The sequence below is a fragment of the Camelina sativa genome, chromosome 17 (assembly GCF_030686135.1).
Source record: "Camelina sativa cultivar CO46 ecotype springtype chromosome 17, ASM3068613v1".
NCBI classification, from domain to species: Eukaryota; Viridiplantae; Streptophyta; class Magnoliopsida; order Brassicales; family Brassicaceae; genus Camelina; species Camelina sativa.
Genome location: NC_141896.1, coordinates 21,492,928 through 21,503,723, shown reverse-complemented (window position 1 = coordinate 21,503,723; position 10,796 = coordinate 21,492,928). Strand labels below are relative to the sequence as shown.

The 10,796-nt window shown below is 35.3% G+C and overlaps 3 pseudogenes; all 3 read left to right on the top strand.

The window, feature by feature from the left end:
• Window positions 1–488: 488 nt before the first annotated feature.
• On the top strand, window positions 489–1,936 carry LOC104757485 (putative F-box protein At1g30930 pseudogene; annotated as a pseudogene).
• A 2,042-nt stretch (window positions 1,937–3,978) lies between these two features.
• Window positions 3,979–5,530, top strand: LOC104759573 (putative F-box protein At1g30930 pseudogene; annotated as a pseudogene).
• A 1,946-nt stretch (window positions 5,531–7,476) lies between these two features.
• LOC147924143 (putative F-box protein At1g30930 pseudogene) lies at window positions 7,477–10,038 on the top strand (annotated as a pseudogene).
• The last annotated feature ends 758 nt before the right edge of the window (window positions 10,039–10,796 follow it).

The following is a 10,796-nucleotide window of genomic DNA, read 5'->3' as shown; positions in this document are numbered from 1 at the left end:
ATAGAACATTCTTGCTTCTCCAACTGTTAGAATCTTGATCTCTCGGATCTAAAGATGAACGAAACAAACAGATAACGTAATGCCCACGAATATTTCTAACAAAACTTGGTTATAAGATTGCAAACGATTCACTATCTTGAGAGAAAACATATTCCAAGACTCTTACATCATTGACTCATTGTGAGAGAGACCGCATGCAAATCATCAATAATCAAAAATACCAACTTATTCTTATCTACTCTGTTTCTTAACAGAACAACTACAAGTCTACTCTGTTTTTTATTTTTCGATCAACACAAAAATAAAAGTAAAAAGTATATAAAAAATTGGATGGTAAAAAGTCCATGCATCTTGGGCCTTAGGTTAATGCCGATCCTGAATAAGTTTAAGTCCACCACCCCCTCCTAATTAGATAAATAAACATCATCTAATTAGGTCGAACTTTTTATAATAATTCTAAACAATACATATCTACAGAGTGAGTCTGTGTTGTCAAAATATGTGTTTGCGTCCGATCATGGTTAGGAGAAAAACTTTTGATTCCATTCCACAGATATTCTCGAGATTGTCTACAAAATCAATCGGTAGGTGTCGTTGCGTGTCGAAGCTATGGGCGTTCACACTTTACCGTCATGATTTCACCGAGTTGTTTATAACCAAGTCCTTGGCTCGTCCACGTCTCTTATTTGTGGTCAGCCAACACCTTGATTGGAGCTTTTACTCAACGCCTCAGCCTCAGAATCAATATGAGAAGTCTTCTCTTGTAGTAGCCGCTACTGATTTTCATACCAACTTCTCTAAAGGCACTAGCGATTACGATTGTAGCTATGCCTCTGGATTGATCTATTTTCGTAGTTTTCGTAATATGTCCATCCCAAGGGAAGATAAAGATACAAAGCGTGTGATGTGTAACCCTCTCACAGGACAGTATGTTATCTTACCTGAACTTAGAGGTATTCCGCATAACTATTCGTATAGCTATTTAGGGTTTGATCCTCTTTGCAAGGAATTTAAGGTATTTGTCATGAGTATTTATTATTATAGTGATTATATCTTAACACTGGGAATAGGGGAACTGAGGTGAAGGACGATCCAGTGTCCTTTTAAACATCTGCCTTGTAGGGAAAATATTTGCATCCATGGGGTTTTGTATTACTCAGCTCTACATGATGCGGATGTGATAGTTTGCTTTGATGTTAGGTCTGAGAAATTCAAGTACATAGGCGTAGAATGCCGTTTTGATGGATTGATAAACTACAAGGGGAAATTAGGTGGGATTAACATTAAGGTGGGGTATGCTTTTAAAGGTCCTGTTGAGTTGAGTATGTGGGTTCTAGAGGATGTCGATAAACAGGAATGGTCGAAATATGCCTACACTTTGTGGAATGAGAGTAATGTTGCTATACATAAAGGGGGTCTTTCTATATCTGGGATGACTGCTACCGGTGACATTGTTTTGTCAATGAAATATGCATTTAATCCATTTTATGTCTTCTACTTCAGTCCGGAAAGGAACACTCTCCAAAGTGTTGAAATCCAAGGTGTTCGGGCGGATCATAATTCCATAGTTTACGCCTTTGTAGACTATGTAGAAGATCTTAGTGTTAACGATGCAATGCAACTCAAGCCAAGCCTTGTAAAACTAGTCCAAAATTTCGTTCCCAAGAGGCCAAAACCACGACGACGTCGGCGTACATCTCGCGACCTCTCCAAGTCACAGAACAAGGAGCAGAACATGTACGGATTATCAGCTAACCTTCTCTATCGTTATGCTGGCTTAGCTATATATATTCTTGTTTTATTTAGTTTGTTTTTTGTTTGTTTTTTGGTCTTGTTTAGCACTATCATTCGACTGGCTTATAGCTAAAATTGTCACAGATGGACATAAGATATATCAAAATGCCTAATCAATAGTCTGATTATTCATTTGTTATGATTTACAATATATTTTCCTGTGGTTTCCTCTTTGGCTCCATCACTATTGATCTCAAAACGAACAAGTCGACAAGGCTCCCTCAACAATGTTTGTAAACCATAGCAGGAGTTCTAACCACTGAAAACGCAGGCAAAAAGGTTAATGGCACAGTGACAAGAATGATCCTGAGGATGTGAAGGAGTTTGAATATAAATCTATGGCTTCAACTTCAATGTCAGCTTTCAATTCCAGAAATAATATCCATAGAAATGTTTGTTTCAACTTTCAAAAAAACTACATTTTTATGTACAAATCTGAATCATTATTAGGCTAGAAAGTGTTAGTATTAGCATTAGCCTAGTGAATTTTATTTAACTCTGCATCTGAAACAGAGTCTACAACGATCTCTCTGATGACAACAAGTGAAACAAACATACAATACAAAAAGCGTTAGCCACTTAGCCATGTCACTCCGTTTGGCTTCTTATCATACAATTTTTGTTAGTATTTTTTTCTTTTTTTTTTTCTTTTTCTTTTCTTTCATTCTGGTTTTGACATGCACTAATGTTTTATCCCACATTAATTAATTTCTGGCTTCCGAACGATGTTTCTAAACCATACCAGGAGCTCTCACCACTGAAAACGTAGCCAAAAGTTTTAATGGCACAGTGACAAGAATGATTTAAGAATGTGAAGGACTTGAGTTGGAATCTATATATATGGCTTCAACTTCAATGTAAGCTTGTAATTTAACTCCACAAATATCCATAGAAATGTTTGTTTCAACTACATTTTTAATATAAAATTGAATCATTATTAGGTTAAATAGTGTTAGTATAAGCCTGTTGAAATTTATTTAACTCTGCATGTGGGACAGAGTATACGACTAAGACTAACACAGAGGAATCTCTCTGATGACAGAAAAAAAAAAGCGTTAGCCACTTAGCCATATCACTCCCTAATTATGTTACACGTTACTTGGAAGATTGAAAGCAAATTAAAGTTTTATCTACATTGTGTTTTCTTCAGATTCTTTTACTCTTCGTTATGTTATTGTTTGAAAGTACTTAATAGTATTCTTGTTTCCTTTGACATTGTTTTTACAAAATTACTAGATTGATACCGGAAATAAGAGCTGTTTATAATCGCTAATTTGTGCCAGTCTCTTGCTTTTTTCAAGCCTAAGTTTCAAACTCTTCTCGGAAAAGCGGAGAAAGAGTTTGAATCTAATCAATTCAATGGGCGGTTTCAGTTTTACATGATGATTATCGAAATAAATAAATTTTGCAACAGTCCTCACTTAATGATCATACAGTTTACTACTTTGTAGACCATGCATATAGAGAATCTTAGGTTTGATGTTATGAAGACAACATATGTTGCAACATCTATACGCCTACCAGAACAGAGCACATCAACATCATCTAGAGAAGATCATTAAGTGAGGACTGTTGTTCTGTTGCTCACCTAGAACAAGATCATCATACTCAAAATTTGATGTTCTGTGCTTTTTAGAGAAGATTAAAATAGTCTTGTAGATCACGTAACCAGCTAATATATACAGAGATGCTGCACTTGCTAGGCTATCAGCAAGACACTAGCTACTGAATGTATTTTTTACTTTTAATTCTAAAAAAGGCCTCAAGAGCTGAGAGTTTTACTTGAACCACCACTCCCTTCTCATCCTCGTTTTTGTCCACTAAATAAAGTTCAATACAGAGATGTAATAATTGCCATCAATGATGATCATAGCAATGTAAAATTTAAGTTACTCTTCCTCTAAACCAAGCGGTTCTTCTTTGACGAGTCGATGATGTTGTTTGGTAGTCAAGCAAAACAGTCATTAATATCTGAGATGGAAATTGAATCCAAAGAAATAAAACCAATGAAATGATATAATTAATGACCATGTAAAGGCCGATGCTTCTTGGGCCTTAATTAGGTTAGTGCCAATCTCTGAAAAGTTCAAGTCCACAACTCTCTCCTAATTAGATATATAAATATCATCTAATTAGGTCGAACTTTTATTAATAAAACTAATCCAAAACTATACGTATCTCCCTCCTGTTCGATCGATCATGGTTAGTGGAAAAACTTTTGATTCCATTCCAGATGAGCTCATCATCGAGATATTCTCGAGATTGACTACAAAATCAATCGCTAGGTGCCGCTGCGTGTCGAAGCTGTGGAATTCATTGGCTCCAATCAGGTCAGGATTTCACCGTCATGATTTCACCGAGTTGTTTCTAACCAAGTCCTCGGCTCGTCCACGTCTCTTAATTGGGGTAGGAAAATACAGTGAGTTGAGATTTTACTCAACTCTTCAACCTCAGCCTCAGAATTCATATGAGAAGTTGTCTTCTCCCGTAGTAGCCGCCACCGAGTTTCATACCAAGTTCTCTATAGGCATAAGCGAATACAAATGTAGCTATACCTCTGGCTTGATCTATTTTCATAATATGCGCATCCCAAGGGATGATGAAGATGTAAAGCGTGTGATATGTAACCCTCTCACAGGACAGTATGTGATCTTACCTCAACTTAGAGGTGCTTCGTATAGCTACCTAGGGTTTGATCCGGTTAACAAGGAATTCAAGGTATTGTTCATGTCTAGTCATGATACAGATCATTATATTTTGACACTGGGAACTGGGGAGTTGAGGTGGCGGAAGATCCAATGTCCTTTTACACATGATTGTCTATGGGGTTTTGAGGACAGCGTTTGCATCAATGGGGTTTTGCATTACTTAGCTTATGTTTATGATACTAATGATCCTAATGGATGCTCTAAAAGGATAGTTTGCTTCGATGTTAGATCTGAGAAATTCAAGCTCGTTGACCGTTTAGCAAACGGTTATGAAGGCCATTTTGATGGGATGATAAACTATAAGGGGAAATTATGTGGGCTTCATTTGGATTATGCTTATGATGGTGAATATCTTCTTAAGTTGACTTTGAGGGTTCTAGAAGATGTCGAGAAGCCTGAATGGTCCAACTATGTCTACTCTTTGTCGGCTGATCATAGTGAAGTTTTTAAGGTCAAAGAAGAGAAGCTATCCGTTGTTGGGGTGACTGCTTCAGGTGAAATTGTTTTGGCGAGGAAATCTGCGTCTGCACTGTTTGATGTTTTCTATTTTAATCCCGAAATTAACACTCTCCAGAGTGTTTGAAATCGAAGGTGAAATCGAAGGTGTTGGAGGAGCTTATTGTTATTCAAGAGTTAATGTCTTTGTAGACCATGTAGAGGATCTTAGTGTTAATGATGCAATGCAACTCAAGTCAAACCCTTTACAACTAGTAGGCGAAAATATAGTTCCCAAGAGGCCAAAACCACAACGACGTAGGCGTACATCTGCTCACCTCTCCAAGTCTTTTCAATCTGTGAAGAGCGAGGAGCCTAACAAGTACGAATTATCAGCTAACCTGCTCTTACGCTCTGCTGGCTTAGTTATTTTATTTTTTGTTTCGTTTTGTTTGTTTTTCGTTTCGTTTAGCACTATCATTCTGCTGGCTTTTAACTAAATTTGTCACATAAGATCAAAAAGGCCTAATCAATAGTCTGATTATTCATTTGTTATGATTTACAATATATTTCCCTGTGGTTTCCTCTTTGTCTCTAAATCTGTTTGATCCGAAATATTTTTTTGATTAACTGTGTATGGACAAATCAAAAAGCTGATTCTAAAGAATGAAACAAAAGACAATATTCATGGAGTTTGAAATAGGACAAGCTTTTGATATCCATAAAAGGTGATATTGTCTTCTGCTAATATGGCGATCCTTCAAATAGAATCATAGCTATGTTTGTTTCAAGTTTCAACAGTCAAAAAGTTTAATTTTTATGTCAATTTATATTAATCTGAATCATTTACTAGGTTAGAACGTCTTACACCATTCCCATTGGTCATCTTTAGGTAGTGTCTGCAAAAGAAAATAATAATAAAAAAAGGAAAAGAGGAGAAATAATGTGATCCCGTGTCTGCGCTAAGACACTTTGAGACATTCTTTAGACACTCATGTGCCACGTGCCTCATTCTGATTGGTTTTAATTTAAAAAACAAGCATAATTTAATTATTTAACTAAATTATGCAAAAACAATTAATATTAAATTCATTTGACACTCAGTAAGTGAGTATCACCATTGTGAATGCTCTTAGTATAAGCATATTGAATTTTATTTAACTCTACATCTGATACAAAGTCTACGACTAAAAACAGGGGAATCTCCCTTATGACTAGTGAAAAATACAATATTACAAAATGTGTTAGCCACCTAGCCATATCACTCTGTTTGTGGCTTACCTTACAATCTTTTTTTTTTTTTTTTTTTTTTTTTTTTTTTTTTTTTTTTTTTTTTTTTTTCTGGTTTTGACTTACATGCCCTAATTGTGTTACACGTTACTTGGAAATCTGAAGCAAGTGAATGTTTTGTCGACATTGTGTTTTCATAAAATCGCCTAGCTCAAGATTTTTGATTTTTCTTTCAGGACTTAAGACCTTAATTAGCAGTATAACTTGGAGCTACAACAATATCATAGAACATTCTTGCTTCTCCAACTATTAGAATCTTGATCTCTCGGATCTAAAGATGAACGAAACAAACCGAAAACGTAATGCCCACGAATATTTATAACAAAACTTGGTTAGAAGATTCCAAACGATTCACTATCTTGAGAGAAAACATATTCCAAGACTCTTACATCATTGACTCATTGTGAGAGAGACCGCATGCAAATCATCAATAATCAAAAATACCAACTTATTCTTATCTACTCTGTTTCTTAACAGAACAACTACAAGTCTACAACGTAGGCGTAGCATGACGTCCATAGCAGGACCACCACTGTCATTCTTCACAATTGTATCCTCTAAGCTAATTCCACTCTTTATCAAGAAGTGAAACATACAAATTGACTACCACATCAAATGTACCTAGAAAATAAAAGAACGCCACAGTTTCGTGAAACCACAACAAGTTTCGAACTTGGAAGACACGTGATGGTACGTTTAGGTCAAATCGATTTGTTTTACTCAGTCTGAACTAAATGAACCGAGTAAAACAGAATAACAAAGGTTACTGATTGGTTTATGACTTTAAACCGAAACTAAACTGATGTTTGCCCTAGGGGATGTTTTGTACTCTCTCTCTCCATCAGATAACCAAGTATAACACAATGATCATGAAAAGAGGAGAAAATTCAGATTCCATCCCAACTGATCTCATTAATTATCGGAACTGATGTTTTCTGCGTTACCACTGGTTTGACCTATTTTTCTAGCGTGCGGATTTCAAAGAAGGAGGATGAGGATGCAGTGCCTGTCTTATGTAACCGTATCACCCGAGAGTACACCATCTTACCTTTCTTGATGAGGTACAAAACTTTTTTAGGGTATGATCCGAGATTGACAAGCAATTCAAGGCATTGTTCATTGCCTATCCATGGTGTTCTGATCTTCATGAAATTCTGACAGTAGGAACTGTAAAAAAGGGATGGAGGAAGATCCATTGTCCCTTTACCCATTATCCTTCTTCTCATGCTAAGGGAATATAACTGCATCAATGGGGTTTTGTATCACTTCGCTGTCAAAATTGTTCAAACTTCCGATGGTGGTGGTGATGAAAAGTGTGAGGATGTGATTGTTTGTTTTGATGTTAGGTCTGAGAATTCAAATTTATTGATGTTAAGTTCCTTTGTGGTCGCGATCAAGTACATGACATTTATAAATTGCTTTGGATAAACTATAAGGGTAATTTAGGTGTCGACTTTTTTGTTGGCTAATTTGATTATTCTATGCTACTTTGGCCGTGACTTTTCATTTACCACTATTTTTGCTTAGCATTTTTTTTTTCCTTTCTCTAGTAATGTTTATAAGTTTTTTAAGACCTCTCTATTGTATTCTTGTTTGCTTTGATTATTTCTGAGCGCAATCAACTAGAAAATAATCTCACATGGAAAAAATTAGCTCAAGCTGGCAGTAACATATGTTTCAAGGAAAGATGCACCGTGCCAATCTCTTACTTGAACCTGCCTTAATTTTTTTCAAACTCTTGTCACTGAAGCCGAGGAAGAGTTTAGATTTAATCATCCTGAAGATACTTTTCTCTCTGTTCTGTTACTTCTCACACTCCAGATCAGAACGTTAAACCACTCTTCTTGATGCTAAACCAAGCATATACGCTCCTCTTTGAATGGACACATTTACATTTTACTATATGAACACAATGTTGTTTGAACATTACCAATTTTACTATATGAACACAAATATGAGAGGAGAGTTGTTTTCAGTCCCATCTCAATATTTTTTTTAGACCCTAAGTGAAATGAATTTGTTTGACTCTATCACATTTTTTCTGGACCCCTTTTGTTCAAGGGTTTTTTTCTGAATTTTGGAGTGAACCTAGTTGTTCAAATCAAGGGTTTTACCAACCTCACTTGTTTTCAGTTTTCACCATATAATTGCTGAATTTGCAAACCTTGTTTTGCCATCAAAATATTTTTCGATCAACACAAAAGTAAAACTAAAAAGTATATTAAAAAATTGGATGGTTAAAAGTCCATGCATCTTGGGCCTTAGGTTAATGCCGATCCTGAATAGGTTCAAGTCCACCACCCCCTCTTAATTAGATAAATAAACATCATCTAGTTAGGTCGAACTTTTTATAATAATCCTCAACGATACATATATCTATAGAGCGAGTCTGTGCGACTTGTATTGTCAAAATATGTTTCTGCGTCCGACCATGGTTAGGAGAAAAACTTTTGATTCCATGCATTCCAGATGATCTCGCTATCGAGATATTCTCGAGATTGTCTACAAAATCAATCGGTAGGTGTCGTTGCGCTATGGGCGTTCACACTTTACCGTCATGATTTCACCGAGTTGTTTATAACCAAGTCCTCGGCTCGTCCACCTCTCTTATTTGTGGTCAGCCAACACCTTGATTGGAGTTTTTACTCAACGCCTCAGCCTCAGAATCCATATGAGAAGTCTTCTCTTGTAGTAGCCGCCACTGATTTTCATACCAACTTCTTTAAAGGCACAAGCGATTACGATTGTAGCTATGCCTCTGGATTTATCTATTTTCGTGTAATTTTCGTAATATATTCATCCCAAGGGAAGATGAAGATGCAAAGCGTGTGATGTGTAACCCTCTCACAGGACAGTATGTTATCTTACCTGAACTACCTGAACTTAGAGGTATTTCAAGGAATAGCTATTTAGGGTTTGATCCTCTTTACAAGGAATTTAAGGTATTGGTCATTAGTGTTTCTTATTTAAGTCATTATATCTTAATACTGGGAACTGAGGAACTGAGGTGGAGGACGATCCAGTGTCCTTTTGAACATCTCCCTTGTAGGGAAAATATTTGCATCCATGGGGTTTTGTATTACTCAGCTCGAGTTGATCAAGTTGATCAAGTTGATTTTGATGATGTTGATTATGATGATGTGATAGTTTGCTTTGATGTTAGGTATGAGAAATTCAAGTACATAGGCGTAGAATACGGTTTTGATGGATTGATAAACTATAAGGGGAAATTAGGTGGGATTAACATTATGAAGAGGTTGGCTCCTAATGGTGGATTTCTTGTTGAGTTGAGTTTGTGGGTTCTAGAGGATGTTGATAAACAGGAATGGTCGAAATATGCCTACACTTTGTGCGATGAGAGTATTGTTGCTATACATAAAGGGGATCTTTCTGTTTCTGGGATGACTGCTACCGGTGACATTTTTTTTGTCAATGAAATATGCATCTAATCCATTTTATGTCCGGAAAGGAACACTCTCCAAAGTGTTGAAATCCAAGGTGTTCTGGCCGATCATAATTCCAAAGTTTACGCCTTTGTAGACTATATAGAAGATCTTAGCATTAACGATGCAATGCAACTCAAGCCAAGCCTTTTAAAACTAGTCCAAAATTTCGTTCCCAAGAGGCCAAACGGCGTACATCTCACGACCTCTCCAAGTCTTCTCAATCCGTGAAGAACATGTACGGATTATCAGCTAACCTTTTCTATCGTTATGCTGGCTTCGCTATATATACTTTTGTTTTATTTAGTTTGTTTTATGTTTTCTTTTTCGTCTCGTTTAGCACTATCATTCGACTGGCTTATAGCTAAAATTGTCACATATGGCCATAAGATATATCAAAACGCCTAATCAATAGTCTGATTATTCATTTGTTATGATTTACAATACAGTAGAACCTCTATAAATTAATAAGGTCACCATGAAATTTTATTAATTTAAAGAAGTTTTAATTTATCGATAAATTAATAATGAAGAGATTTTTAATTTTCATAATTTTGAAAATTATGTATTACAGAATAAGATACTTTTGTTATGATTCATATTTTTAAAAAAATTTCTTAATTTATAATCTTGTCTATTGTAATTGCTAAGTTTAGAGTTTAAGTAAAAATGATAGATGTTAGAAGTTTAGAGTTTAGAAGAAACTTCTACTAGTATCATTCATGGTAATGATGAAGTTGAATAAGATATTACGGTAATTTTAAAACCAATTACATATAAAGAAGCAATTATCTCATTTAGAACTCTTCGTAATTTTTGGATGTGATTTGAGAATACGACAATGAAAGATATTAGAGATGAGCTCCAATAAGAATGCAAATTCAAGAATATGCAAACAACAATAGAGTCATATTTCAGTATTTCACTAGATTTTCTTAGATATATATATATATATATATATATATATATATATATATATATATTAATATTATTTGATTATTAATTTATGACATTGATGGGACTATATTTTTACATAGGATTTCCAAAAAAAAATATTATCTTATTAATTTATCGAAATGTGTCATTTTTTACACCGGCCCAACTCGAGACCGGAAGAATTTATTAA